General features: G+C 43.9%; 1 protein-coding gene across 4 annotated transcripts in view; it reads left to right on the top strand.

Moving 5' to 3' along the window:
• PHACTR1 (phosphatase and actin regulator 1) overlaps positions 1 to 15,769 on the top strand; it is a 571,024-nt gene that overhangs the window by 243,095 nt on the left and 312,160 nt on the right. The window contains exon 1 of one of the 4 annotated variants that reach the window (XM_011220616.3): positions 12,855 to 13,023. The exons of 2 other annotated variants lie outside the window; for them this stretch is intronic. The gene's annotated coding sequence lies outside the window, so the exon portion shown is untranslated. Of the gene's footprint in view, positions 1 to 12,854; positions 13,024 to 13,331; positions 13,514 to 15,769 lie in introns of those variants that run through there. One more of the 4 variants, XM_019796065.2, reaches the window with a different exon arrangement.

Raw genomic sequence — 15,769 nt, 5'->3', positions numbered from 1 at the left:
ATCAGTGTTTCCCAAACAATTGTTCATAAACCCTAGTTCTTAAGGGCTTCCAGAAAAAGAGGAGTCCAATGTTTTTAAAAAATTGGTTAAACAAAGCAGCCAGGTTTATTTGTTGCAGGATTTCTCAGAGCCTTTGAAATGCTAATGTGCATATGACCTTCAATGGGAGGGGGTATATGGCATACATTATTACCCAGTACTGTATTGACCACAGCTCTTTTTTTCGGTAGAGCATTTCCTAAGACCAATATTCTGAAGGAGGTATAGGGGCAAATGGTGCAAAAGATAGAGACTAAGGGAAGTGCGTTGTCTGAGGAGTTATTTTTTCAAAAGGAGCTCAAGCGTAAGTAGGGCTGTGGGAGGCAAGAGAACTGCAACACGATGTCCAACACCATAGAGGCCTCAGAGGTCTAGAAAGACTTTACAGAGGGTGCAGTAAGCTGGGGGATTTGTAATGGCAGTCCTCTAGAATATGAATGTATTTGGTAATATTTCCAACTTTTATTTTTTTTTTAAGATTTTATTTATTTATTTGACAGAGAGAGAGACAGCCAGCGAGAGAGGGAACACAAGCAGGGGGAGTGGGAGAGGAAGAAGCAGGCTCCCAGCAGAAAAGCCTGATGTGGGGCTCGATCCCAGAATGCCGGGATCACACCCTGAGCTGAAGGCAGACGCTTAACGACTGAGCCACCCAGGCACCCCACTGAGCCACCCAGGTGCCCCTATTTCCAACTTTTAAATGAAAGAAATCAGGCCCATAAATAACCACATGGCCAGAGAAGCTCTTTCTGGCTGGATGTGGACTGTGGCTCTTTTTGCTGAGCAATTTAGATCAGGATGGAACTAGAGGATATTGTNCTATTTCCAACTTTTAAATGAAAGAAATCAGGCCCATAAATAACCACATGGCCAGAGAAGCTTTTTCTGGCTGGATGTGGACTGTGGCTCTTTTTGCTGAGCAATTTAGATCAGGATGGAACTAGAGGATATTGTACTAAGTGAAGCAAGTCAGACAGAGAAAGACAAGTATTTCACGCCTCTGTGGAATCTAAGCAACAAAATGAACAGAAACAGAATCAGCAATACAGAGAACAACCTGGTGGTCGCCCGAGGGGAGATGGGTGGGGGGATGGGTGAAATAGATGAAGGGGATTAAGAGGTACAAGCTTCCAGTTATTAAATAAATAAGTTGCTGGGATGAAAAGTACAGCATAAGGAATATAGTCAATAATACTGTAATAACGTTGTATGGTGGCAGATGGTAACCACACTTACTGTGGTGAGTATTGAGGAATGCATAAGATTGTCAAATCACTGCTGTACACCTGAAGCTAATATAACATTTATGTCAACTCTACTCCAGTAATAAAAATTTTTAAGACATTCTGCATAACCCAGTACTTTCCTCCAGCTTCCCAAGTATAACCCGAAGAAACATAATCATTCCTGTTACTTTTTTCTGTGACGACACTAATCGCCTTGCAACTTTCATATCAGTTAATGCTTACCGCATTGGGTTCTGCAGAAGAAGGATGAAAAGGCATGGTAAAGGGGCACCTGGGGGGCTCAGTCGGTTAAGTGTCTGCCTTTAGCTCGGGTCATGATCCCAGGGTCCTGGGATCAAGCCCCGCAGTGGGTTCCCTGCTCAGTGGGGAGCCTGCTTCTCCCTCTTCCTCTGCCTGCTGCTCCACCTGCTTGTGCTCTCTCTCTCTCTCTCTGTCAAATAAATAAAATAAAATCTTAAAAAAAAAAAAAAAGAGGAACTGGAAAAACTTTCTTTTCAAATTTTGAATGAGTGATGAATTAATGACTTGGGAGGAATATCAAAACAGACAACATTAGAAAATTCCTTTAAAAGCCTGAACGCGGGAGCCAGACACATCTGGCTCCAGAGCCTACCAGTTATATGACCTTTCGGAAAACAGACATACACACGGCCAGGTGCTGCAGCACATACTCTCGGACATTCATTCATTTCGCCCTCATGATGACCCTAAGGAAAGGATGAGGCTCAGAAAAGTTTAAGCAAATTAAATATGTGGCAAGTGAAAGAGTCAGATTCAAACCCTAGGTTATTTAATGACAAAGCCAGTTCCTTTCCACCAGTCTGAAAACTTCACGAGGACAGATAGGACGCCTGCTTTGCTTATGTCCAGAGTCTGGCACAGAGCAACTGTTACTATCTGTTGAATGACCAAATGAATATGTGAATGTATGAGTGACTAAGCAAATTATAATGCTGTCTTCAATAGACTTTCTCTTTTTGAACCTTTTTTTTTTCTTCTGTTGGCTCATTGTATGTACTTAAAACCTGAACTGAACGGGTCAGCAGGCTTAGGGATAGAAAGCTCTTGGTCAGGGGCGCCTGGGTGGCTCAGTCGTTAAGCATCTGCCTTTGGCTCAGGGTGTGATCCCAGGGTCCTGGGATCAAGCCCCACATCAGGCTCCTCTGCTGGAAGCCTGCTTCTTCCTCTCCCACTCCCCCTGCTTGTGTTCCCTCTCTCGCTGGCTGTCTCTATCTCTGTCAAATGAATAAATAAAATCTTAAAAAAAGAAAAGAAAAGAAAGTTCTTGGTCAAAACAGACCTCCAGCTCCAGAATATTTGGCCATTGGTAGCCACGATGACTGTGACTGTTGAGAACATTGAGGCTAAAGTGATAGCTGATTGTGGGGGAGCTGTCCTATGCAACTAAGTTTGACCAGATGGTTTGAAACAATTCCTTATGATTGTGACATTAGTATGAAGGCTGAGAAGTGTAGTTGTACAAAGTATGTACAAAGTTGTACAAAGTGTCTAAATGGAAGGAAGTGTGATTATTTAAAAAAAAGTGGGGGGGGGGTGAATTCCAGCCAGCTCTAAGGCCTTGGGAGCAAACCCCATCTTAATGAATGGGATTGGGTTTCTGGTGATGGTGTTGGCATTGGTGGTGGAGGTGTGGACAAGGAATGTCTAAGATGTGTCTACCCTGTGTCAGTGTTGAGGCTAAGTACTTAACCAGAACCACCTCGTTTCTCCTGACAATAATCCTACAACTTAGTCATTTTTTTAATCTTCTTTTTTGGGCGTGGACTTGGTAAAGATCACACAGCTAAATAATGGGGCCAGTTTAAACCCTGGTCTTCCCCAAATCCAGAGCCTGAGCTTTGAACCCGATGCTACTGTGCCTTTGGAAAATGTGGAGGCCATGTTTCTCTTCCAATTAGGTTTTGTTGTATATTCAACAGCTACATTTCTCATTGACATGGATCAGGAACGCGGGAAGGGCTCGGCTGGGTGATTCTGGATCCAGCCTCGGGTGAAGTTGCAGTCAGGTAGTGACTGTGGGGGCTGGGGTTGGAGCAGCTGGGAACTCTCTCTATGGTGTCCCCACCTGGGTGAGGTTGGGCTTCCTCCTAGGATGGTGGCTGCAGAGAACTCAATTGCTCACTTGTCAGCTGAATGCATCAAGGGTAAATACTCCAACTAGTGAGATAGAAGCCGCATTGCCCTTTATGACCTAGTCTCTGTAGTCCACAGAATTATTTCTACCACACTGACTACAAGTGTGCTCCAAGCCCTCCCTTCCACCCAGAGTCACAGGAAGAGGAATTAGATTCCACCTCCTGACCAGGAAGAGGCAAGGTTCTAAAGAGTGGGTGGGAGGGGAGATACAGTTGTGGCCAACTTTGGAAGCTGTGATCTGCAAGGTGGAGGTTTGGGGATAGGTGGGGATGGGTAAGAGGGGAGGCCCGCACGTGCAGTACGTACCGTTTGCTAGAGGCCTCTTTTAACTTACACCAAGGTACTTTATAAAGGGGGCATTGTCGTCTCTTTCCATTTTAGACCTGAGGATAAAGCTCAGAAACGTACCTGGCCAATGTCATTCAGCACCTGCTATACTCCAGGCCACCTGACAGATGCTTTTTACAAACTCCGCCTCCCACTTACCCTCACTTTATTATTATCAGCGTTGTTCACAGGAGGAAACAGAGGCTCACTAGCCTGCCGCAGTGAGCCGGTGGCAGCTCTAGAATTCAATCCCAGGTCTCTCCCTACTATAGTCTCCACCTTTTTTTTTTTTTTTAAATCAGAGAAAGAGAGAGAGCACAAGCAGGGGGGGAGTGGCAGGAAGAGGGAGAAGCAGGCCCCCTACTGAGCTATGAGCCCGACCCAGGACTCGATCCCAGGACCCTGGGACCATGACCTGAGCCGAAGGCAGACACTTAACCCACTGAGCCACCCAGGTGTCCCTATTCTCTACTTTTTAAAACCTCATTCATTTGCCCCATTATTTGGTCCACTGTGTGTCTCCTCTCCCTTCTTGTGTCTTTCTTGGATCCCAGTCCTTTTTGGATGCATGTCGTCACATAACTTCCACATGGTGCTTTGGAGAGAATGAAAGGAAGCATCGAAACCACCTGCCCTCTGGGAAACTGCCTTTTCTATTGTTCTTCCAAGGCTGTCATACAGACATTGTGCTGAGCTGGCCAAAAAGCAATTTGAAAAATGGCTTCGGAGATTGGCAGGCACACAGACTTGACGGAGAGTGAGGTATCGACTGCTCTATTACAGATTATGCTGGAGGCCTCGGATATTTTTCCTGTCAAGCTCTGCCTTCCTTCTGGGAAGTTCTGTGTGAAGCAGCCCCCTTTGCTCTGAACAAGAATCCTTTGACCTCCTACCTTTCTTGTTTATGGTATCCCAGGCTTTCCAAGAGAGAGCAGAAACAGGCTGGTCTAAGTTTAGCAACCTGGTGAGCTTAATATGGCTTTGGCAAGAAGATTTCGATATAAAGAGTCTTAGTTGGCCGAGAATAGCAAGGGACAAAATAAACTCATTGTATTTTATTTTTATAGTTTTAGTCATCATGTCTCTTTATTGCATTTTATTTTATTTTAATTGTGGTAGTTAACATACAGTGTAATAGCGGTTTCAGGTGTACATATAGTGATTCAGCACTTCCACACATCAGCCGGTGCTCGTCACAAGTTATAACTCCACACCCAAGAAAACCAAATAATCCAACTAAAAATTAAATTCATTTTAAAAATAGTCAATGGAGGGGCACCTGGGTGGCTCAGTCAGTTGAGCGTCTGCCTTTGGCTTGGGTCGTGGTCCCACGGTCCTGGGATCAAGCCCTGCATCGAGCCCAGCATGAAGCTCCATGCTCAGCGGGGAGCCTGCCTCTCTCTCTCCCTCTCCCCCTCCCTACTGCTCATTCTCTCTCTCAAATAAATTTTTTTTAAAAAATCTTTTAAAATTAAAATTAAAAAATTTTAAAAAATTTAAAAAATCAATGGAAAGAGAGAGAAAAGGAGAAGAGTGAGGGAGGAAGAAGGAAAATAGAGAAGGGAGGGATGGAAAAGGAAAGAAAGAAGGAAGGAAGGAAACAGACGTTGGGGAAGTCAGTCCGCTCACCGTCTGAATGTGTGCCAACCCCAAGTTGGATAGAAAGAAGGGAAGTGAGGGAGAAGAAGAGGCATTCACGTGGGCACTGCCTTCTTGCAAGCACCCCCGTGCCATCGCCAGTGTTTTGTTACTATCATGTGATATCTGATTATAGTTAATCTTAAGACTAGGGGGCACCTGGGTGATGCAGTCAGTTGAGCAGCCGACTCTTGATTTCAGCTCAGGTCATTATCTCAGGGTCAAGCTCAGCGGGGAGTCTGCTTGAGATTCTCTCTCCCTCTGCTCCTCCTCCCACTCACGTGCCCTCTCTCAAATAAATAAATCTTTAAAAACGGTAAGAATAAACTTTTCCATTAATTGACACAGACCTTAGTCAGTCATAGACATCATCTCCTGTAGCACGCACAATAACCCACAATATCCTTATCTGCTTTTTCTAGATGAGGAAATTGAGACTTGCAGGACCTTACCCTGCAGAGGCAACCCTGCTCCCTGCGGTGTACTGTAAATCCAGCAGGTGGTGGCAAGGGCTGACCCCTGGGGGCATATAGATGGAGTCCAAGAGCAAGAGAAATTTTCCCAAGACTCACTCTTCCAGCCCCGGGCCAGCCCTCCTAACACAACCCTCCTCCAAGTCTGGGGCTGTCCCAGGCTCCAGATCTCCAGAAAGTGCATCAGTAATAGCTTTCTGTTGACACTAAGGCTATTATGCTGTTTATGTGGGTGGAAATATGTATTTATTATTTAAAGCATAAGTGTATTTTCTCTTCATTTCATTTAAATGAGAATTTATTAATCCCTTAGTACATGCACTGCCATTTATTTAGTGGTGTTGTGGAAACAAAATTAAAAAAATTAATAAACTTAAGCAACTGACAAAGTAGTGGGAAAACAGAACCAAGTGAACACAATCCCTGGGCACTCACGAGCAAGCCATTCCCTGGCCCCTCCATTTTTCTTTCTTAATTAGACTTTATTTTTATTTAATTAATTAATTTTTAAAGATTTTATTTATTTGAGAGAGAGAGAAAGCATGAGCAGGGGGGAGGGACAGAGAGGGAGAAGGAGGCTCCCCACTGAGCGAGGCTCCATCCCAGTAGCCTGGGATCATGCCCTGAGCCAAAGGCAGCCACTTAACCAACTGAGCCACCCAGGCACCCCCAATTAGACTTTATTTTTTTATTATTATTTTTTTAAGATTTTATTTATTTATTTGACAGAGATAGAGACAGCCAGCGAGAGAGGGAACACAAGCAGAGGGAGTGGGAGAGGAAGAAGCAGGCTCATAGTGGAGGAGGCCTGATGTGGGGCTCGATCCCATAACGCCGGGATCACGCCCTGAGCCAAAGGCAGACGCTTAACCGCTGTGCCACCCCGGCGCCCCTAGACTTTATTTTTTAGAGCAGTTTTGAGTTCACAGCAAAATTGAACAGAAAGGACAGAAAGTTCCCATATATCCCCTACCCTGCCCACACAGAGCACAGCCTCCCCCATTATCAGCATCTGGCCCCAGAGGGTTACATTTGTTTCAGCTGATGAATCACCACTGATGTGTTACTACAATAACTACACTGACACATCATTATCACCGCAAGTCTGTAGTTTACGTAGGGTTGACTCTTGGTGTTATACATTCTATGGGTTTGAACAAATGTATGATGACACGTACCCACCATCATAGTATCATACAGAGAGTTTCACTGCCCTAAAAATCTCTCTGTGCTCCATGTACTCATTCCTGCCACACACACACGCGCGTGCACACACACATACCCTCCCTAGCCCTTGACAGCCACTAATCTTTTTACCATCACCATGGTTTTACCTTTTCCAAAATGTCATATAGTTGGAATCCTACAGTATGGAGCCTTTTCCGATTGGCTACTTTTACTTAGTAATAGACGCTTAAGTTTCCTCCATGTCTTTCCGTGGCTTCATAGCTCATTTCTTTTTTGTCTGTTTGCTTTTGAAGATTTTATCTATTTGTTTGTTTATTTATTTGAGAGAGAGTACAAGTGGGGGGGGCGGGGAGGAGCAGAAGCAGACTGCATGCTGAGCAGAGCCCAGTGCAGGGCTCGATCCCAGAACCCTGAGATCATGACCTGAGCCGAAATCGAAAGACGGATGCTTAACCAACCCAGGCACCCCATTCACAGCTCATTTCTTTTTAGCGCTAAATAATATTCTGTTGTCTGGATGTACCAAGTTTATTTATCCATGCACTTCCTGAAGGACATCTTGGTTGCTTTCAAGTTCTGGCAATTTTGAATAAACCTGCTATGAACAGGCATGAGCAGGTTTTTGTGTGGACAAAAGCTTTCAATCCATTTGTGTAAATACCAGTGGGTGCAATTGCTGGATTCCATGTCAAGAATTTATTTTGTAAGAAACCACCAAACTGTCTTCCAAAATGGCTGTGCTGTTTTGCACTCCCACCGGCAATGAATGAGAGTTCTTGGGTTCCGTATCCTCACCATCACAGAAGTTCTTCCACTTTTTAAATCCCCGCTAAATTGAATTATGTGGAAATGAGTAGAGAGCCAGGAATAAAGCCAAAAGTGATTCTGAGCAACAAAACTAAATGTCACATCCTGTGATGTTCCTGTGGCAGGGTTCCTCAGCCCTTCCTCAAAGCCACCATATTCTTACTCACTAGAAAATACTATTAAGTTAGGCTTCCTGCTTTCCCAATACATTAAGAATTAGAAATATTTAATAGATGGAGGCAATAAACTATAAAACAAGACACATGTAGCAGCCTGTTAATAAATAAGTTAATAGCAAGTATGCAATCCTGCATTCTTTGGAGTCGTAACTGCACATAACTGCACATCAACTTCTCATAAATGGTGTTTATAAGAATGACCTTAAAATGATACATGCCCCCCGATGTTTACATCAGCATTATCCACAATAGCCAAATTATGGAAAGAGCCCAAATGTCCATCAACTCATGAACGTATAAGAAAGATGTGATTGAAATATATATTTATTATTATATATAATATATATTATTGTTATAGTATATATATAATTTATATATATAAAATAAAATATAAAATATACACATACATAATGGAATATTACGCAGCCATCACAAAGAATGAAATCTTGCCATTTGCAAGGACATGGATGGAGCCAGACAGTATTATGCTAAGTGAAATAAATCAGTCAGAGAAAGACAAATATCATATGATTTCACTCATATGTGGAATTTAAGAAACAAAACAAATGAACATAAGGGAGGGAAGAAAAGAGAGAGGCAAACCATGAAACAGACTCTTAACTGTAGAGAACAAACTGAGGGCTGCTGGAGGGGAGCCGGGTGGGGGGATGGGTAAATAGGTGATGGGAATTAAGGAGGGCACTTGCAGTGAGCACCAGGTGTTGTATGTAAATGATGAAGTGACTAAATCATACACCTGAAACTAATACTACACTGCATGTTTACAAGAATTTAAATAAAAATTTGAAAAAGAAAAGGATACCTTACAACACTTGTTCAAAGACAGAAATGGTATTCAAGATGCCACAGCTATTAAACATTGAGAAGTCCCAGATTTGTGCTTGCAGATTTGTGGTTGACATTAAATGAAATGGGTGTAAAATGCTTAGCACAGTGCCTGGTACATAGTAGTGCTGATACATATTGGCTGCTATGTAATGATGGTGACGGTGACGATGGTGATGATGTACCAAGTGGTTCAACAGCAAGAAGGGGGGAAATGAAATGGGAGGGGTACTTGAATTCCTCTGGCATTTATTGAGATCCTACTATGTCCCAAAGTGAGTTCAAAGGTAAATAGTATGTGGTTCCTCTCCTCGAGGACATACTCATCTAGCATGTCATATAATTACAACAGAATGTGATAAATGTTGTACAAATCTCTTTATGAAAGTAGAGTGATAACACAGTTGAGGGGGCTGTTAATTTGGACTACAAGATTAAGAAAACCAACAGTAAATCCTGGAGCTAGGCTCAAAGGATTTTGCTGTTTAAGGGGTAGGCATTTTAAGATAGGACATTTCTGGCAGAGGGAACAGACTAGACAAAGGCAAGTTGTCCTGGAAATCATGGCACAGTCAAGAATGTAGATCAGGGTAAAATCAAAGAAAGTGTAGCCAGGAGATGGGCTGGAAAGTTCCCTGAAGGCCAGTTTATGATTACCTAGTGTATCACTGCAAGGAGTATGGGTTTTTTTGGGAAGGCAGCAGGTTGCTGTTAAAGCAGAGGGATGCCTGAGTAGTTCAGTTGGTTAAGCATCTGCCTTTGGCTCAGGCCACAATCCCAGGGTCCTGGAATCGAGTCCTACGTCCAGTTCCCTGCTCAGCAGGGAGGTTGCTTTTCCCTCTGCCTGCGGCTCCCCCTGCTTATACTCTGTCCCTCTCTCTGACAAATAAATAAGTAAAATCTTTAAAAAAAAATTTTTTTTTTAAGCTGAGAAGCTACATGATGAAATGTCTGCTTTCACCGCGTGTCGCACTGGAGGCAGGATAGAAACTGAACCTGGATGGGTAGAGAGTGGAGGCAGGGAGCCCAGGCAGAGGCTATCGGGATCTTCTGGGATATAGCAGAGATCCTGGAAGTGACGAAGAGGTGACAGGTAGACTCTATGGACTTAGTGGTCTGTTGGAGGGGCTCCGAGGAGCAGAGGGAGATGTAGACAGTGCAATCAAACATGATTCTGAGGTCCCTAACTTGGGCAATTGGGGCAACCCAATGAAGGAATTTTTTATAAACCCAAGATTTATTTTTTAATCTTCTCTATCCTCTGGTGACATGAAAGAAGCTGAGTCTTTAATACCATTTCTTTTTCTTTCTTTTTTTTTTTTTTTTACGTTAAAAAAAATTTTTTTTGGAGCACCTGGGTGGCTCAGTCTGTTAAGCGACTACCTTCGGCTCAGGTCATGATCCTGGGGTCCTGGGATCCAGCCCTGAGGCCAGCTCCCTACTTAGTGGGCAATCTGCTTCTCTCTGTCCCTCTAACCCCTCTACCTGCATGTGGCGATCGAGAGAGGGGAGAGAGAGCATAAGGTGAGAGAAGGGCAGAGGGAGAGGGAGAAGCAGTCTCCCAGCTGAGCAGGAGCCCGAGGTGGGACTCGATCCCAGGACCCCAGGATCATGACCGGAGCCAAGGGCAGACGCTTAACCCACTGAGCCACCCAGGCACCCCAATACTATTTCAATTCCAGGCTTATTTGATATTTTCTTGCTCCGCCCAAGAGAACGCTACTTGATTTATGCCATAAGGTTAGAACCAAATAAGTGCAATTTATTTTTCTAAAAGTTTCAAGTAGGGATAGACAAATGCATACTCAAATTCCAAGCCCCATATGACCAAATAGAGTCTGAGGTGGGACCATCCAATGTGCCCAGGTGTGGCCACAGGTGGCTATTGTGCACCTGAAACATGGCTACTCCTAATTGAGATGTGTTGTAGGTATGCAATACGTAGAATTCATATCAGGTTTCAGAGATTTAGTATGAAGAAAAGAATACAAAATAATTTGTGAATAATTTTATATTGATTACCTGTTAAAATAATATTTTAGATATATTGGATTAAATAAAATATATTACCAAAATTAATTTCACTATTTTTTAATGCAACAACTAGAAAATTTTAAATTACTTATGTGGTTCACATTATACTTCTATTGAATAGCGCTGGTCTAGGAAATTCAATTTTTGTGGCGTCAATATTTAATGACTATATTCGGACCAAGGGTATATTATTGCTTTTCTTCCCATTACAGGGTCTCACCACCTGAAGTTTTCTATTATCTTACTATGTGCCCTTATTTTCATTAAGGCAGAAGTAGTTACCATAGCAACTGTGGCAACATACTATATTTACTATACGTAGAGGAGGGTGAAATAAACAGACATCAATCTGTCATTCAGGTTTACACATTTATATTTTCTTCATGAGTATCTGGGTCTTTGCATAACTGAGTGCTGAAAGTAGGAAAACTGACTTGTAATTCCTGCCTGTGTCACTGGCTTCCTTGCGTCTGTATAAGGATAATAATGATCCTGTGCCCACAGTTTAATATAGTAATGGTATCCAATATTCTGTCCAAAACTGGAGGCAGGCAGAAAGGGCAAGATAGTTTCCTTCCGTGGATGTGGGTGGGGAGTGCAGAAGGAAGAAGAGAGGTCAGACTGGGACAAACCAAAAAAGGGTGATCAATATTAATATTTGTTCCCACGGACTTTAACAGTCCTTTTTAGGTACTTAACACATTCAGCAACAAGGCTCCACTGGCTGGGAGAAGACTGGGAGCCCAGGGACCCCTCCACATACAGGTCAGCCTGGCTCTGATATGGACAGAGCAAACAGGTCTGAGTTTTTTATGTTGATCATCCTGTTTCATGATGCTTTAAGTGTTATACTCATTTATGCCATCGGAGTTTCCCAAAGAGCCTCTCATTCATGGGCCAATTCTATGTTTTAACATATTTGCCCCTCAATAAATATCTCAGAGATGACAGGGATGCTAAGAGAGGGAAATTGGGATAGACTGAGATGATTCTTACCACCTTCACCCAAGACAGTGCTGGCTTCCAAATATCCAGAGATTGGCCTTAAGGATTTCAATTTGGTGGAGAGTGGGGGATGGGGGAATTTGCCCTTAGGAGGTATTTGCATAACAAGCTTGTGGCTTTCAGTTGGATGTTACGCTTGTTCGAGGAGGCTGGGGGAGGGTTTATGATGATCAAGGTCTGGTGGGGGAAGAGGGGATTGGCTAAAGAGCCCCTCAACCCAATTTACCCCTTTGGCATTTCAGGGAACTTAGATATGTGGCAAAAGTAGTAAACACTCCAGATTTCAGAGCTCGGTTTGCACAGGTGTGATAAATCTCTGCACTCTCTCATTTGAAAACACATTCAATAATGTATCACATCTACAGCCACCCTAAAGGAAAATCAAGGAAAGTGCTACAGTTACATCTGGAGATGTTACATGTTCGGAAATCTCTGCTAACTCAGCACTGGCATTTAGGAGGTCCTCTACCCAAGAAGAATCAAACCAAAGGGAAATAAAAATGCACTTCAAAAACTGTAGCGTGCCCCGCCCCCCACCGAAATTTCAGAAAAGGTTACTTGTCAGTGGTGTTTGCAAAAGCTCCCTGTCTCCCCCTTCACTCCAAGGGGAGGGGGGAGGCAGGTACGGGGACAGGAGCAGAGTGTGGTTTTTCTGATCAGAACTCAAAAGGCACAGTTTGGATTATATAATGGAGCTGCTATGAGTCAGGTGACAGGCTCACTGAGTAATTCCCTGCAGAAGGAGACAAACTGCATGTTAAAAAGCTCAACAAATACTTTAAAAAATAAAACAATAAAATAAAAAGCCCAGGCCGTGAGTTCCAGACTTCCAAGCTGCAGTTTTCTCTGAATTCTCTCCAAGCTGAAACAGCTGGGCGGGTTTGGCTGGGTCTGGAGACGCCCTCGCAGAGACTGCTGCTGAGGGCCAAGTGCAGGTCGGGGGTCTGGTTGGATCACCGGGTTACTTTCTGTTTCATTTCGAAATGTTCCCTGATTCTGGAATTGGTTGCCTCCAATGTCAAGGAAAACGCATGACTCCTTGGAGACTCCAGCCAGGCTTTTAAGAACTGGGACTTTGTGAAGGTAAGAGGCATCCGTGTCCCACCTGCCCCAGGGGGCTGCCACCTCGAAGGGGTCTGTGTAGAGCAGGGAGTGGCAGGAGGAATCGGCCAACTTGTTCTGGGATCTGAAGGAGGCCAGAGAAGCTATCTGCGGAGGGGTTTTAAGGTTAGCAAAGGGGAAAGGTGGATCCTTCCTGCCTGGATGGGTGGCCAGCCAGTCCTTGGTGAGTGTAATCATCCCCAACTCCTGTGGGCTTCCTTCCCTCCCCCATTCCACCCTATGGAGGAGTTGGTCAGCAGTCGGGGACTTGGCACGGGCTGGCCCGGGGCCGGGAAGGAAGGCGAAGGGGCTGCCTGGCACCAAAGGACTGCTTGGGTGTGTGGAGAATGTGTATTTCAGAGCTCAACACTTGAGACTCTCAGTCTAAGAAAGCACAGCGATTAGAAAGCCAGAAAACAGACCCAGAGGGGAGGATACTTGCGTGAGCAAGGAGTCTTGGGAAATCTGTAAGGTAGGCGTTTGAGTTTTAAATAATTTGATTGCTTTTCATGTATTTGTTAGTTGGATTTTGTGTTGGTTTTATGTGCGGTTGGGTTTCGGGAATTTTCGCCTTTGGAGCTGCCAGTATGGACTGATTTGGTTTTTCAATCTCCGGACCCGGTTCATAGGATGTCTTGGAACCCACTGATGTACATACGGGATGCGGATGCCTGAAGTCAGAGGACATTGGTGGGAAACTGGCTAGCGATGTTTTTCAGATCTGGATTCACTTGCAAATCTCACTGCAGTGGAGGCTTGCCCTGGACTCAGGCTGAGGCAGGCAGGCAGCACTTGGGAACCTCAGGAAGTTTCTGACTTAAAGAGACAGGAAAGGAAAAATCAGGTCAGCAGTGGTTATTTGCAGGGGGAGACGGGCTCAGGGAGAAGTTGTGGATGACGAAAGAGAAAGATGATCGGGGAAATAGAAGGATAAATACAGGTTTGGTGAGATTCCCATCGCGGGCTGTGGCATTTTGAGGTTTTAGGCATGATGATAAAAATCAATATGGCAACTGATAACAGCTTACTGGGCATAAATAAGAAAGCTAAATGAATTATTTTTCTCACTGACTTCTAGAGACCTCGGGAAATAAGGCTTGAGTTTCCAAGAGTTCCTTTCTAATTGCTATTCTTTTTTGGCCACACTGAGGTGCTCTAAACAAAATATGGTGATGTTAGAGCCAAAAAGAAAACGTGCTATGAAAGAGTAGGTCTAAGAAGGGATATTCAAGTTTTTTGCTCCCCTTCACCCCTTCCCCACCTTACTCCCAGTTTTTCGCAAATTATATGAGACGAATGTGTCTAATATAAACAACTCTGTAGAGTGTATAGTGACCGCTGTGAGAGGATGTTTGGATTTCACAATAAATATGATCTTGAATCAGGGGTTCTTAAATCCTTGAGCCCGTGGACCCCATGTGGAACAGAAAGGATCTTGTTGATCATGAATTTTCTAGAGTCATCTCTCTACTTTCGCCCTATCACCTTCACCTCTTCCCATGCTCAAGGAGCAGGACTAAATGATGACAACAGAGAGAAAACGCATAACATAGTGAGGTTTCTAATTAAGCCCATGTTTGGAGTACAGATAGTATACTATTATAAATATTCACAATATAAGAGAACAGCTCATGGAGCCCCCCTACGCCCCGCAGGCCATGGCAGCCCCCCCCCCCCCGAGAAAGCACTGCTTCCAGAATTCATGTCAGCACAGTGAGTTCCTTTTATCCAGATTTCCAGCAGTTGAAACTGATGGAAAACCTGCATTTCTGTGCTTCAATAATATAATGAGGACTGAGATACGTAAGGATTGACCTCTGGACTCCACAAGATCCATCAGGGCCTTTCAGATCACCGAAGACCACGTGATGCTCTGAGTCGATTTACTTTTGAGTGCATTACCTTGCACTCCAGTTCACTCAGGTTTGGTAATCTGCCTAAATCGTGGGGGCCACATTTTCCACCCCAAGAAACAGGACTAGCAGTTTTACAAAGGAGTTGTTTGTGTTACTTTCAGGGTGAGGCACAGTCTGGGAAATGCAGTTTGGATAAGAAGGTACCAAGTTTGGGGGTACATGTCTGGGACAGTTCAATAGTTCATGGGACAGCTGGTCAGAAGATGCAAGATAGGAAGACTTTTGAAAATCCAGTCCTTGTAGAAATGTGGATACTTTGTTTAAAAGCATAGGTCTTTTGTGTTCAGGCTGACTTGGGTTTGCCTTCCTGTTCTCACATCTATTCAGTCAGTGAGGTTGGGCAGCCCTCTTGACCTTTCTCAGCCTGTTTCTTCATCTGTAAAATTGAATCGTAACTGTACTTACCTCATCGGTTGTCTGGGAAGTGAATAAAATGATATATAAGTGGAACAGCACATAATACAGTACGGCATAAGTAACATCTAATAAACAGTACCTGCCGTTATTGTTATGATTCGTGCTATTTAGTGACCACAAAATAGTTGAAAAATGGGGCCATTTTTTCCTTTTAATATCCCAGAGCGTAAGGAATAATGTTGTGCAACTTTATAACAATGTTCGGGATCCTCAAAGTGTTCTGGAATGAAGTTATTAGCGTATCTCTTCCTCTGAGTGATGAGGCATCATCACCCCATGTTTTGCATAGAAGAGTCTATTGAACTGGTTTAAGCCACATAGGACCTTAGTGGTGGGAGGGGGGGTGTACTTGTCTCTAGATTTGCTGTGCCCTACCCCCTAGATCACACTGCTCC

Source organism: Ailuropoda melanoleuca, chromosome 5 (genome assembly GCF_002007445.2).
Source record: "Ailuropoda melanoleuca isolate Jingjing chromosome 5, ASM200744v2, whole genome shotgun sequence".
Taxonomy (NCBI): domain Eukaryota; kingdom Metazoa; phylum Chordata; class Mammalia; order Carnivora; family Ursidae; genus Ailuropoda; species Ailuropoda melanoleuca.
This window is presented reverse-complemented; position numbering and strand designations above follow the sequence as displayed.